The sequence below is a fragment of the Antechinus flavipes genome, chromosome 5 (assembly GCF_016432865.1).
Source record: "Antechinus flavipes isolate AdamAnt ecotype Samford, QLD, Australia chromosome 5, AdamAnt_v2, whole genome shotgun sequence".
Taxonomy (NCBI): Eukaryota; Metazoa; Chordata; class Mammalia; order Dasyuromorphia; family Dasyuridae; genus Antechinus; species Antechinus flavipes.
The window spans coordinates 174,417,018-174,429,138 of NC_067402.1; the positions used below are offsets into that span (position 1 = coordinate 174,417,018).

General features: G+C 35.1%; 1 protein-coding gene across 4 annotated transcripts in view; it reads left to right on the forward strand.

The window, feature by feature from the left end:
* Positions 1-12,121, forward strand: part of DNAI7 (dynein axonemal intermediate chain 7) — a 96,178-nt gene that overhangs the window by 14,982 nt on the left and 69,075 nt on the right. The gene's annotated exons all lie outside the window — the stretch shown is intronic.

Below are 12,121 nucleotides of genomic sequence, written 5' to 3' on the forward strand. Positions count from 1 at the left end.
GTAATGAATAAGTATATGTAATTATGGATGTAATGAATATGCAAAACATATTCATGTTTTGTGATTTCTTTTTTATTTTTGGCCTAAGTAGCAAATATTTCAACTTTATCAGAAATTGAGAGTGGAAGTTCTCTTTAGTACTGCAGATCTATAGCCTGATTAGCAGTCTTCAAGACTGGTGTCCCTACAAGTTAAATGATTAATTCATAGTGACATAGCTGGTAGACATCAGAGAGCTTGTTGATTTCAAAGCTAGTTCTTTGCCCAGTCTAATATTGTCCTAGGATTATTATCTGAGGTTGGAAAAATAATCAACTGCTCATTCCCTAATATTTGAAAGCAAATAGAATTTAAATGGATAATTATGTAGGAGGAAATATTATAAATATGACACTAAAAAAGAACAAAACATACAGATTCACAGACAAAACAATCATATGGATCCTAAGAACAAATGGAAAAATGTGCTAAAATAGACAGTTGTCTCTGAATGATCCTTTCAGGCTTATGATCAGTCTTTTGAGATGTTGAACTTTGTACCCATTTAGCATATTCAAACTGCCTTAGACAAAGGTGGTCTTTTTCTGGATCAATGACACACATTCCAGTGAGATTCAGATATTTTCTCAGGATGGGTGACAATACCAATAAAGGTGCTAATATCCTGAGAGGACCTTTGAGGAAGCTACCATTTTTCTTAGTGAAGGGGCAAAGACTTCGCTGATAGAAGTCTCACAAAAACTGGGGTAAAAAAGGGTAAGCAAAATTTAAAAAACCTTATATTTTTAATAAGCCAGCCAAAAGGTTATAAGAAAATTTCAGAATACAATTCTCTCCTGGTTTTCTTCCTACCTATTTAATAGCTTCTTTTCGGTCTCTCTTACTGGGTCTACTTACAGATCATACCTTCTAACTATTATTATCTTTCAGAGTTTTCTTTGCTTTTTTTCTCCCACTATCCTACTTGGTTATCTCATCAACTCTCATGGACTTATTTACTATCCATCCCTATACTACTGATTCTCATACCTATCTTTCTCCAGTGTCTCTACTGACTTTCATTCTATATTCCTCACTCTTTCTCTCAACAATTCTGCTTTCTCCTCATCCTGATATCTAATCTTTTGCTTAAGGCTTATAGATTTCACCTTTGCAACTCTGACTACTACCCTAGTGCAAGTCCTCCTCACCTTACATCTGGAATATTGCAATAGCCTACCAGTCAGTTGTCCTGCCTCAAGTCCCTTTCCCTTCCAATTCATTCTCCATTCAGCCACTTAGGTGATTTTCCTAAAATCTAGGTCCAATCATGTGTGTTTCTCACCCACCCCCAAACTTCAGTGATTTTCTTTTGTCTCTAGAATTAAATACATGCTGCTTAGCATTCAAAGCCCTTCATGATTTAGGTCCCACCTTTCCAGTCTTTTTTAAAGCTTACTCCCCCAACATATATTTTTTGATCCAATTACACTGCTTTCCTAGCTGTTTCACAAATAAGATATTCTGTTTCTCAGCTCTAGCCATTTTCTCTGACTGTTCTGCTTGTGTCTGATATTCTCTCTCTCTTCCACTTAGAGTACTGACCTCCTTGGCTTCAAGTCCCAGTTAAAATCTCACTTTTTATAGGAAGCTATTCACAACCCCTTGTAGTTCAATACCCCCTTCAGCTAATTATATTCTATTTATTCTCTATATAGCTTGCTTTGTATATATTTGTTGGCATGTTGTCACCCTTATTAAATTGTATGTTCCTTCAGGGCAGGGCCTCTTCTTTTTGAATCTCTCGCACTTAGCACAATGCCTGGCACAAAGGAGATGTTGAATAAATGTTTACTGACAATGATATTGGAAGTTTTAGCTACAGGTATTCCCTATACATATGCCTCACTATTCATGCTCATGATAAAAACATTTTTGTGAGACAAGGTTTTTTCAAGAATGAATGTTGAAAACTTTTTTTGCATGTATTTTTGAAAATAAAAAGCTATTATTAAAAAAATTCATAAGAGAGTGCTCTCTGGTTTTATGGAGAATAATTTTATAATTACTCTTCTTGCTATGCCATTTGAGTAAATGATTTTGCTGAGAGCTAAGAAAAAGAAAAAGAAATCTGAATTCCTCGGGAAGATACCTAGTTCCTGACCAAATTTCGAAAGACTTGATGTGATCTTATCTCATGACACCTGAATACATTTGGCCAGGAATAGACACACTCCTTGTTCCTCTCTGCCACTTCCACCATTCTCTTTTGTCATCACTCCTTTCAGATTTGCTCTTTCTAACCTATTCAGAATTTTATCAAAATTAATAATTGACTTCTGGAACACTTTTATTTTCTCAAGTTCCAGTACCTGTCTCCCAACCTTTTTTTTTGCCCTAATTCTTGACCTTATATTTAAGGAAATCAATATACATATTGATCTCTCCTTGAATTTTGAATTAATCAACTTCATCATCTCCTTTGATAAAACTATTTTTATTCTTCCTGAGCCACTTGTTAAGGAAGAGCAATCCCTAGAGTTCATCACCACCCATAATGATCCAGAATTAAATAATTTCCTCTTAGTGATCATGACTGCCTATCCTTCCCTCTCTTTTTCTGCCTCAAATTTATTTTTATTTGTTATTGATGTCTTTTGTTTTTATATGACCTTATTTCCAAATATATTCTATTTTTCTCCTGTACTCACAAGCCATCCCATGTAGCAAAAAGTAAAAAATAAAGAGGGGGAAAAAAGTTCAGGAAAATTAATCAGTACATCAATTCAATCCAATATTATATGTAACAGTCTACATTCATAGCCTCTCACCTCTAAAATGAGGTGAGAACCTCATTTTTAAAATCTCTTTGAACCAAGCTTGATTATTAAAATTTAATAGCATTACACTTTTGTTTTTGTTGTTATTCTTTCTATTCGTGGTGTTTATATTGTTTTTCTTATTCCGCTTCCTTCATTCAATTTTTCCATGCTTCTCTGAATTCTTTATAGTCATAATTTTTTATATCCCAGTAATATTGAATTACATTAACATCCCACCCTTCAATCTCTCCTCCATTCATGGAGAAGGCAATATATATCATTTATATATACAAAGTCATGCAAAATATACTTATGTATTAATCATGTTATAAAAAATTGTTAAGAAAAAGAGTAAAAAATATACTTTCATGTGCACTTATGCTTCATCATTTCTTTCTCTGGATATAGATATCATTTTTTTCATGAATACTTTGGAATTTTCTTGAATCATTGTATTGATGAATGTAGCTAAGGTTTTCAAAGTTGATAATCATTACAAAATTGCTGTTATGATGTATGTTATGATTCTTATGTTCTATTCAGCTCATTTTGTATCAGTTCACAGATTTTTTTGAAGCTGTCACTTTTATTATTTTTAATAGTTCAATAATACTACACCACAGTCATACGCCATAACTTATTTATCCATTCCTGAATTGATAAGCATCTTCTCAGTTTTCAACTCTGTCACCACAAAGAGTTGCTACAGATATTTTTGTACACATATGTATATCCTGGGAGATGTTATCTTTTTCTCTTTCAGGTTTGTTTCATATTGATGGAAAATTTTTCAAGGAGACAAGTGCAGTATTTTTATAACCAAACAGCATTAAGATTTTGGAAGGCAGGTCTTTAAGTTCCTTAAGAGTAATGGAGTCTCAATTAATGAGCAGCTTCTCAGTTTCTGCTAGCTGCTTTTGTACAGGAGCTGACAGGTTTATTGTTCTGTAACTCTCTGTAACCTGAGACTTACCACACTCAATGGCAGTTCTTTCTAGCTGCCCTTGAGTTCTATCTATCTTTTGTGCCTTTGTGTATGTGTGTGTGTACATGTAAAAAATTCTTTTGCATTCCTCTCAGTATTTCCTTTTTCTCTTATTTTAGCCAATCTAATAGTTGTGAGATGATAACCTCAGAATTGTTTTAATGTGCACGAGATTATGTTAGTCTCTACTATGTTAGTAGGTGGAAGTTAGTACCATATCCTGAATCCAGGCCAGAAGGACAGCTTATGGAAGAAGACAGACATGGCTCTAAACAGCTTCTCAAATAAGAAATTCAGTGGAACTAGCTTTAGGGAGGATAGGGCATATTAGCACACCAACACAATTGTTTCACTCTGGCACTGTAGCAGGAGATAATACCAGTGTCTACTCATTACACTCAACAGTACAGATCCTGGCTCTGGCACCAAGTCCTAATCTAAAAATTGAAGATGAAAAGACACTTATAATCAAAAAATACTGTGGAGTAAAACAATCCTGATATTAAATGATAGAGGAAGGAAATAACCCAGAATATTCAGGGGAAAAAAAGAATGCTTTAGCCACAAAGACTCTTAATAGTGCTTGATTGATAAGAGGAAAGAGCTAAAATAAAATATGGTTGTTTTATTTATATCTGGTTACATACATGTAAATAAAATTAGATATCTGAGATTAAAGCAAAAAGTGAATAACTTCAGACGAATCAGTTGACATCATGAGAAATGGAATGGAGCAAACAATTCAGTAATTTAATGAGACAAGAAATATTAGAACAGCATCAAAGGCAGAAAGAGTGAGAAATTTCTTATAAAAATGATTGAATTAGAAAACAAAAAAAGAGGTCTTTTTAATCACTGGATTTCATTACCAAAAAAGTACATGTATCATGTTTCAAGAAATCATGAAGAAAAGTATCCAAAAATAATAGGACAGTAGTGCAAAGTGAAAATATAAACAATCCACCAGTCACTTTCTGAAACAAACTCTAAATTGATCACCCTAGAAACAACATAGCCAGAATACAGAGATTTTAATTTGAAGAAAAAGTACTGCAAACAACTTGCAAGGAAAAGATACCAAGGAACTGTTGTTAGGAGTACACAGTACTTCATTTGCAAGAATGATAAGAACAGAATTTGTGGACCATATACAAAAAGGCAAAAGATAAAGAATCATAATCAAGAATGATTTATCATGTAAAAAGAAGTGTTTTCTCCAAGGAGAAAGAGGGATCATTAATAGACTAGAAGAATTGTAAGCATTCCTATTGAGAAAACCAGAATTGAGTACAATCTTTGGAAAACAAATACGAGAAACAAGAGAAACTTATAAAGGATCTAGATAAAACAAATATGTGAATTAGTGCCAATGTGTGTATAATAATATTTAAGCATGGCAATTGATAAACTAAGCCATACTTTTAATATATAACAGTTAGCATTGAAATATTTTGCCTATTTAAGCAGTTTGTGATTGCAATATAATCCTTATGAGAGAGTGGAAGAAAGAGGATCACTTATTGTAGGAGATAGTTCTTTTTAAAGAAACAGAAAAGACAAAAATTAAATTTAAAATTAAAAAAGTCAAATTTAAATAAAAATAAAATTGAAACAAGTATTTCTTTTTAAAAATTTTTTTAAAATGTCATTATATATTTCTATCTTCCCCCAATTATATATTAAAACAATTTGAATATTTGTTTCAGTTTTTAAAGTTTTCCAAAATCTCTCTTTTCCTCTCTACCTTACCTTTCACCTTCAAGAGATGGCTAGCAATCAGATGTAGTTTATCTATGTTCAATCATATAAAACATTTCTATATTAATCTTTTGTATAAGACTTGAAGAAAAGGAAAAAAATGAAAATAATACCTTGTTTCAGTCTGTATTCAAACAATATCAGTTCTTTTTCTAGAGTCAGATAGAATGATTCATCATTAATTCTTTGGGATTTTCTGGATCATTGTATTGCTGAGAATAGAATAATCATAGTTCTTCATTGTACAGTATTGCAATTGCTATGTACAAAATTCTTCTAGTTGCACTCATTTCACTTTGCATCAATTTATATGTGTTTCCAGGTTTTTCTAAAATTATCTAAAATGTGCACTTGCTATTTATTATAAAACAATAGTATTCCATCACAGTCATTTACTAGAAATTGTTTAGCCATTTCCCAATTGATATCTCTTAGATTTCCAATTCTTAATTCCCACAAAATGAGCTGTTATGATTTTTTTTCTACACTAGGCCCTCCCTTGCCTTTTTATTTATTTATTTTTTATGTCTTTAGGATATAGATTTAGCATTGATATTGCTGGATCAAAAGGTATGCAGAGTTTTATAATCCTTTGGGCATACCTTCAAATTGTTCTTCAGGATTGTTGGATCAGTTCACAATGTATTAGTGTCCCAGTTTTCCCACACTCTCTCCAATACCATCATTTTTCTTTTTCTGTCATGTTAGTCTGATAGAAGTAAGTAGTACTTCAGTATTGTTTTAATTCACATCTCTGCAATAAGTAGTGATTTAGAACATTTTTACATATATAGCTATAGATAGCTTTGATCACTTCATCTGAAAACTGACTTTTTTGATCCTGAAGTATTTCTTTAAAAAATTAGTGAGTCTGAAAAAAAAGGTAAAATAAGGAAAACCAGATAAAAAACCACTCATACCAATAAATTCAGAAACTAAGCAACTTGTCTCTTTATAAAATTGGTTTCTCCTGGTTAGTTAGAAAACAATGTTGGGCTATTAGATATCCATACAAAGACTGTCTAGAGTGACTGTCTGAGCTATGTAATGTATAAGGTTTATCAAAAGTAATTCCTAGTGTTTGAAAATTACAATAACTAATCTTGTCTATGCACATACATGTATCGGTATGCAAATGTGTAAGGGATGAAAATAGTTACAGTAACCCAAACAATCAGTGAATTATGTTGTGGGTACTGATAGATTAGTAAATTCCAAAAAGGTTAGAGGCTATTCTTCTAGTGGTCAAGAATAAGTTGATTGTGTAGGGAAAAGCAGGTGATGTGTTTAAATGTATTGTTGAAACAGAACATTTTTGCTTGGGGGAATGATAGGTGCTTTAGCTCTTAAAGAGGACCAGATCTTATTGTAGTTGATCTGTTGTTTTAGGTTCAGAATTGGAATGAAATAAGACACTAGATTACCACCTAACATTTAAGAAAAAAAAACCATATCGAACATTACAATGGAAAAAATATTCAGCAAGACATTCAGCTAAACATAGGCCCTCTTCCCTTCTCCCTTCATAGAGGAATAGGACTGTTAAAGTGGATGGGTTGGGGCATCTGGATATGGTGATTCAGAGCTGTGAGACATAAGCCTGAAGGATATTGATTTCTCAGTGTTTATCTTTTTATGCTGTACAGGACCAGAAAGCCTTATTAATGATTGCCCTAGTCTTCTATCCCAATCAAGTTTTAGTAATAGTTTCTTTGCCTTTAGAGGAAAAACAATAGTCTGGCCTACATAGCCTCTATTAGATTTTGTTTCTATTATAGATGCTTTTACATGTTTGTATATGTTGATTATGTATCAATTATAACAACTGCTTTTCTGATTTATATTTTAAAATAATTTACTTCTAATGTTTTTTGGTTATGATAGTTATATGAAAATACTGTAGCTATATGCACACTTGTTAGGTATGCTTTTTTAAAATTATTATTTTTTAATGCCCTCTTTATTTTCCATTACATTTTCTCCAGAGATCTATCATATCTAGCTTTTCTAGTATTCTGTTTACCTCTTTGACTTCTTTCTTATTTATTTTCTGGTTTGATTTATCTAATTCTGAGAGTGCAAGGTTAAGATCTCCCACTATTATAGTTTTACTGTCTATTTCTTCTTGCAGCTCTCTTAGTTTCTCATTTAAGAATTTAGATGCTACCCCACTTGGTGCATATATGTTTAATATAGATAGTGCTTCATTATCCATGCTACCCTTTAGCAAGATATAGTGTCCTTCCTTATCTCTTTTAATTAGGTCAATTTTTGCTTTAGCTTGATCTGAGATCAGGATGGCTACCCCTGCTTTTTTGACTTCACCTGAAGCATAGTAGATTTTGCTCCAACCTTTTACCTTTAACCTGCATGTATCTCCCCGCTTCAGGTGTGTTTCCTGTAAACAACATATTGTAGGATTCTGGCTTTTAATCCATTCTGCTAACCGCTTCCTCTTTATGGGGGAGTTTACCCCGTTCACGTTTATGGTTAGAATGACCAATTCTGTATTACTTGCCATCTTGTTAACCCGGTTTATGCTTTCCTCCCTTCTTTCCCCTTTCCCCCCTTCCAAGTATTAAGCTTGTGAGCACCCCTTGCTTCTCACAGCCCTCCCTTTTTAGTGTCCCTCCCCCTGCCTTAGAGTTCCTCCCCCTATCTTACCCCTTTCCCTCCCAGTTCCCGTATTCCCTTCCGCTTAGCTTATTCCTTCCCTTTCCACTTTTCCCTTCTCACTTTTCAATGAGATGGGAGAAGTTTCACCATAGATTGAATATGTCTTAAGATTTTTCACTTAAAGCCAATTCTGAAGGCAGTAAGATACCCACTATATTCATCCCCCTCCATTCTTTCTCTCAGATATAATAGGTTTCCTATGCCTCTTCATGAGATGTACTACCCCCACTTTACCCTTTTTCTGGTACAATGTCCTTTCCACATCAATTTCTAGAACAAGGTATACATGTATTCTTTATACATCTATATAGTCAAAATATAGTTCCCAAGATTAATCTTTACCTTTTTAGATTTCTCTTGAGTTCTATATTTGTAGATCAAACTTTTTGTTAAGTTCTGGTTTTTTCATCAGAAATAGATGAAATTCGCTTACTTCGTTGAATGTCCATCTTCTTCCTGGAAAAAGATGCTCATTCTCGCTGGGTAAGTTATTTTTGGTTGCATACCAAGTTCCTTAGCCTTTCGGAATATCATATTCCAGGCCCTTCGATCTTTTAATGTGGATGCTGCCAGATCCTGGGTGATCCTTATTGTGGCTCCTTGATACTTGAATTGGGTTTTTCTAGCCGCTTGCAATATTTTTTCTTTCACCTGAGGGTTCTGGCATTTGGCCACTATATTCCTTGGTGTTTTGATTTTAGGATCCCTTTCAGTGGGTGATCGATGAATCCTTTCAATGTTTATTTTTTCCTCTGTTCCTATGACTTCTGGGCAGTTCTCTTTGATGATTTCCTGGAAGACAGTGTCCAGGCTTTTTTTTTCATCATGTTTTTCTGGGAGTCCAATGATTCTCAGATTGTCTCTCCTGGATCTGTTTTCCAGGTCTGTTGTCTTCCCCAGAAGGTATTTCACATTTTTCTCCATTGTTTGATTTTTTTGGATTTGCTTGACTGATTCTTCTTGTCTCCTCGAGTCATTCAATTCCACTTGTTCAATTCTGATTTTCAGTGAAGTATTCTCTTCACTCACTTTTTTAAAATCTTTCTCTAATTGTCCCATTGAGTTCTTTTGTTCTGTGGAATTTTTTTCCATTTCGCCAATTTTGTTTTTTAGAGAGCTGTTTTCTGTTTCCAGTTCACTAATCCTATTTTTCAAGGATTTTACTTCTTTATCCACTCTCTCTTTAACTTTCTCCAGACTCTTTTCCCATTTTTCTTCTAGCTCCCTTGTGAGAGCCTTTTTAATCACTTCTATGAGGTTCATCTGTGCTGAGGAACAGATGATTTCCTCCTTTGGGGAATCACCTGGGGACTGCCTGTTTTTAGTCTCCTCAGGATTTAGAGTCTGCTCTCTATCTGTATAGAAGCTGTCAAGGGTTAAAGTCCTCTTCAGCTTCTTGCTCATTCTGTCTATTAATCAGAGATAAACTACCAAAGAAAAACAGAAAAAACTGGAGTCTTTCTTTGGGGGGGGGGGCTGGGTGTGTTATCGAGCTTCCTCTACAGACTGCAGGTGGCAGTAGTGAGGCACTAGCAGGACTGTGCTGCGCCTGCGCTCTGAGATCCCAAAGCGTGCTGAGTCACTGAGGGGGGGGAAGGGGGGGGGCAGGTCCTGAGAGACTCCAGCTGTTTGGGGTTGTGTTCTTCAGCCCCGGTGTTTTTAGCTTCTCTGCTGGGCTGTTGACTTGCTGCAGGTTCCAAACCTGTAGCGAAGCTCTCCCCGCAGAGACGGCTGCGATCACTCCCCACCCCCTCTCAGCTCTGCTCCCGTGCTCTCACTGCTGCTGCCCTCAGCCTGCGCCAGATCTAAAACCGCCCCAGCCCTCCAGTAAAGACAGACCTTTCTTGGCGGATCTCAAGGATGGCTTCTCTTGGTAACTATTTGTGGGTTTTTTTCAGTCAAGCATTGATTCAGAGGCTTGTAATGAAGTGGATAGTGAGAGAAAGCGCGGAGCTTATGCAACTGTGAGCCTCCTCTCTGCCATCTTAACCGGAAGTCCCTCTTTATTTTCCTTTCTTTTTTCATTATTATTATAGCTTTTTATTGACAGAACACATACGTGGGTAATTTTTCAACAATGACCCTTGCAAACACTTCTGTTCCAACTTTATTCATCCTTCTCTCCCCTAGATGACAGGCTGTCTCATAATGTTAAACATGTTAAAGTATATCGTAAATTCAATATATGTGTACATATTTATGCAGTTTTCTTGTTACACAAGAAAAATCTGATTTAGAAAGGTAAAAATAACCTGGGAAGAAAACAAAAATGAAAGCAGTCCACAATCATTTTCCAGTGTTCTTTCACTGGGTGTAAATGGTTCTGTTCATCATTGATCAATTGGAACTGAATTGGATCCTCTCATTGTTGAAGATATCCACTTCTATCAGAACTGATCCTCATATAGTATTGTTGTTGAAGTGTATAATGATCTCTTAGTCCTGCTCATTTCACTCAGCATCAGTTCATGTAAATCTCTCCAAGCCTCTCTGAATTCATCCTGCTGGTCATTTCTTACAGAACAATAATATTCCATAATATTCATATACTCAGCCAATTGATGGGCATCCTTTCAATTTCCAGTTTCTAGCCACTATGAAAAGGGCTGCCACAAACATTTTTGCACATACAGGTCAAAAATTTTTTTTTTGTAGCATGAATATACAGTTATCATTGCTGTGTGTATATGTGATGTTCCTGCACAAATGTAGTCCGTGCAGCACCTTGTCAGATGATTTTACGAATTGTGTTATCTTGACCATTTTGCAATATCAGTGTGATTGTCATATAAATGGTACTATGGGTGTACTGCCTGGGATCTAAGAAGAATCATTCTTGATTTAAATGAGTGTTAATATCTGTTATGATGCCTATAATGCATATTTATAGGCATTTGTATGTGTCAGTTTTACATGATTGCATAGTATTGGGCTGAAGGGGAGAATATGGTAAAGTTCCTTGCCCTTGGGGCAGCAGTCAAGTAAAATGAAAAGTTGGAAGAGTCACATGAAAGGTTATGAGGGCAAGACTTTGAATGTGAGTCTACAAACTAGTCCCTTCCCCTTTAAAGTTTGTTCTTTTGCTCTTGCAGAAAATTTCTAGCTGATGATTCTTTCCATTTAAGCTTCCAAGTCCACAATTCCATCCTTTTCCTTTCATGAGACTGAACAGAAAGGAGGGATGCAAAGGTGCATGCCAGTCAACCAATCTGCCTATAGTGAATTGGTAGCTACAACTTTCAGACTGATATATCTGGTGCAGTTACTATAGTAGCAGTTGGCAGTGGTTCTGTCTGCTATAACTAGACCTAAGTGGAGATAAACTCTTCTCTGAAACTCAGATGTAGTTGCTTCTTGGTTCCATAACAGGGTTTTAGAGGAATCTGGTCTAGATCCCAAATTCAGGATTCCTGCTTCAGCTTTTGAGAATGAATTTGTTAGCCAGAGGGATAACAAACTCATCACTTACATTATCTCGACTCAAGTTATTGAGGCTCCTGACCTCTGAAAAGAGCTTTTTTGGCACATATCTCTTGTCTCTTATCCTTTCACTACTCAAAATGGGTGGATCCATTTGCCTGTAAGAACAAGGGATTTCTCAGATGCAGTTTGGGTGGATTCAAGTAAAGTCTTTTTATCTCGTCTTTTCTATTAATATTTTAAAGTTTTCACTTGTATTAATTTTGGCACGTATTCTAGATCTTGCTCTTAAACCTACATTGAATTCTGCCCCTGGAATATTATCTGATGAAATAGCTGAAGCATGAGAGAGTTAATTCAATAATTTGTAGGATGAGTACCCTCTAGTGAGCAAATACAATACTGCAGCTTTTAGGAAAGTCAGTGCATAATTATTCACACTAAATACCTTCTGAAGTAGCTACTGGGCTGGTGACTGAGG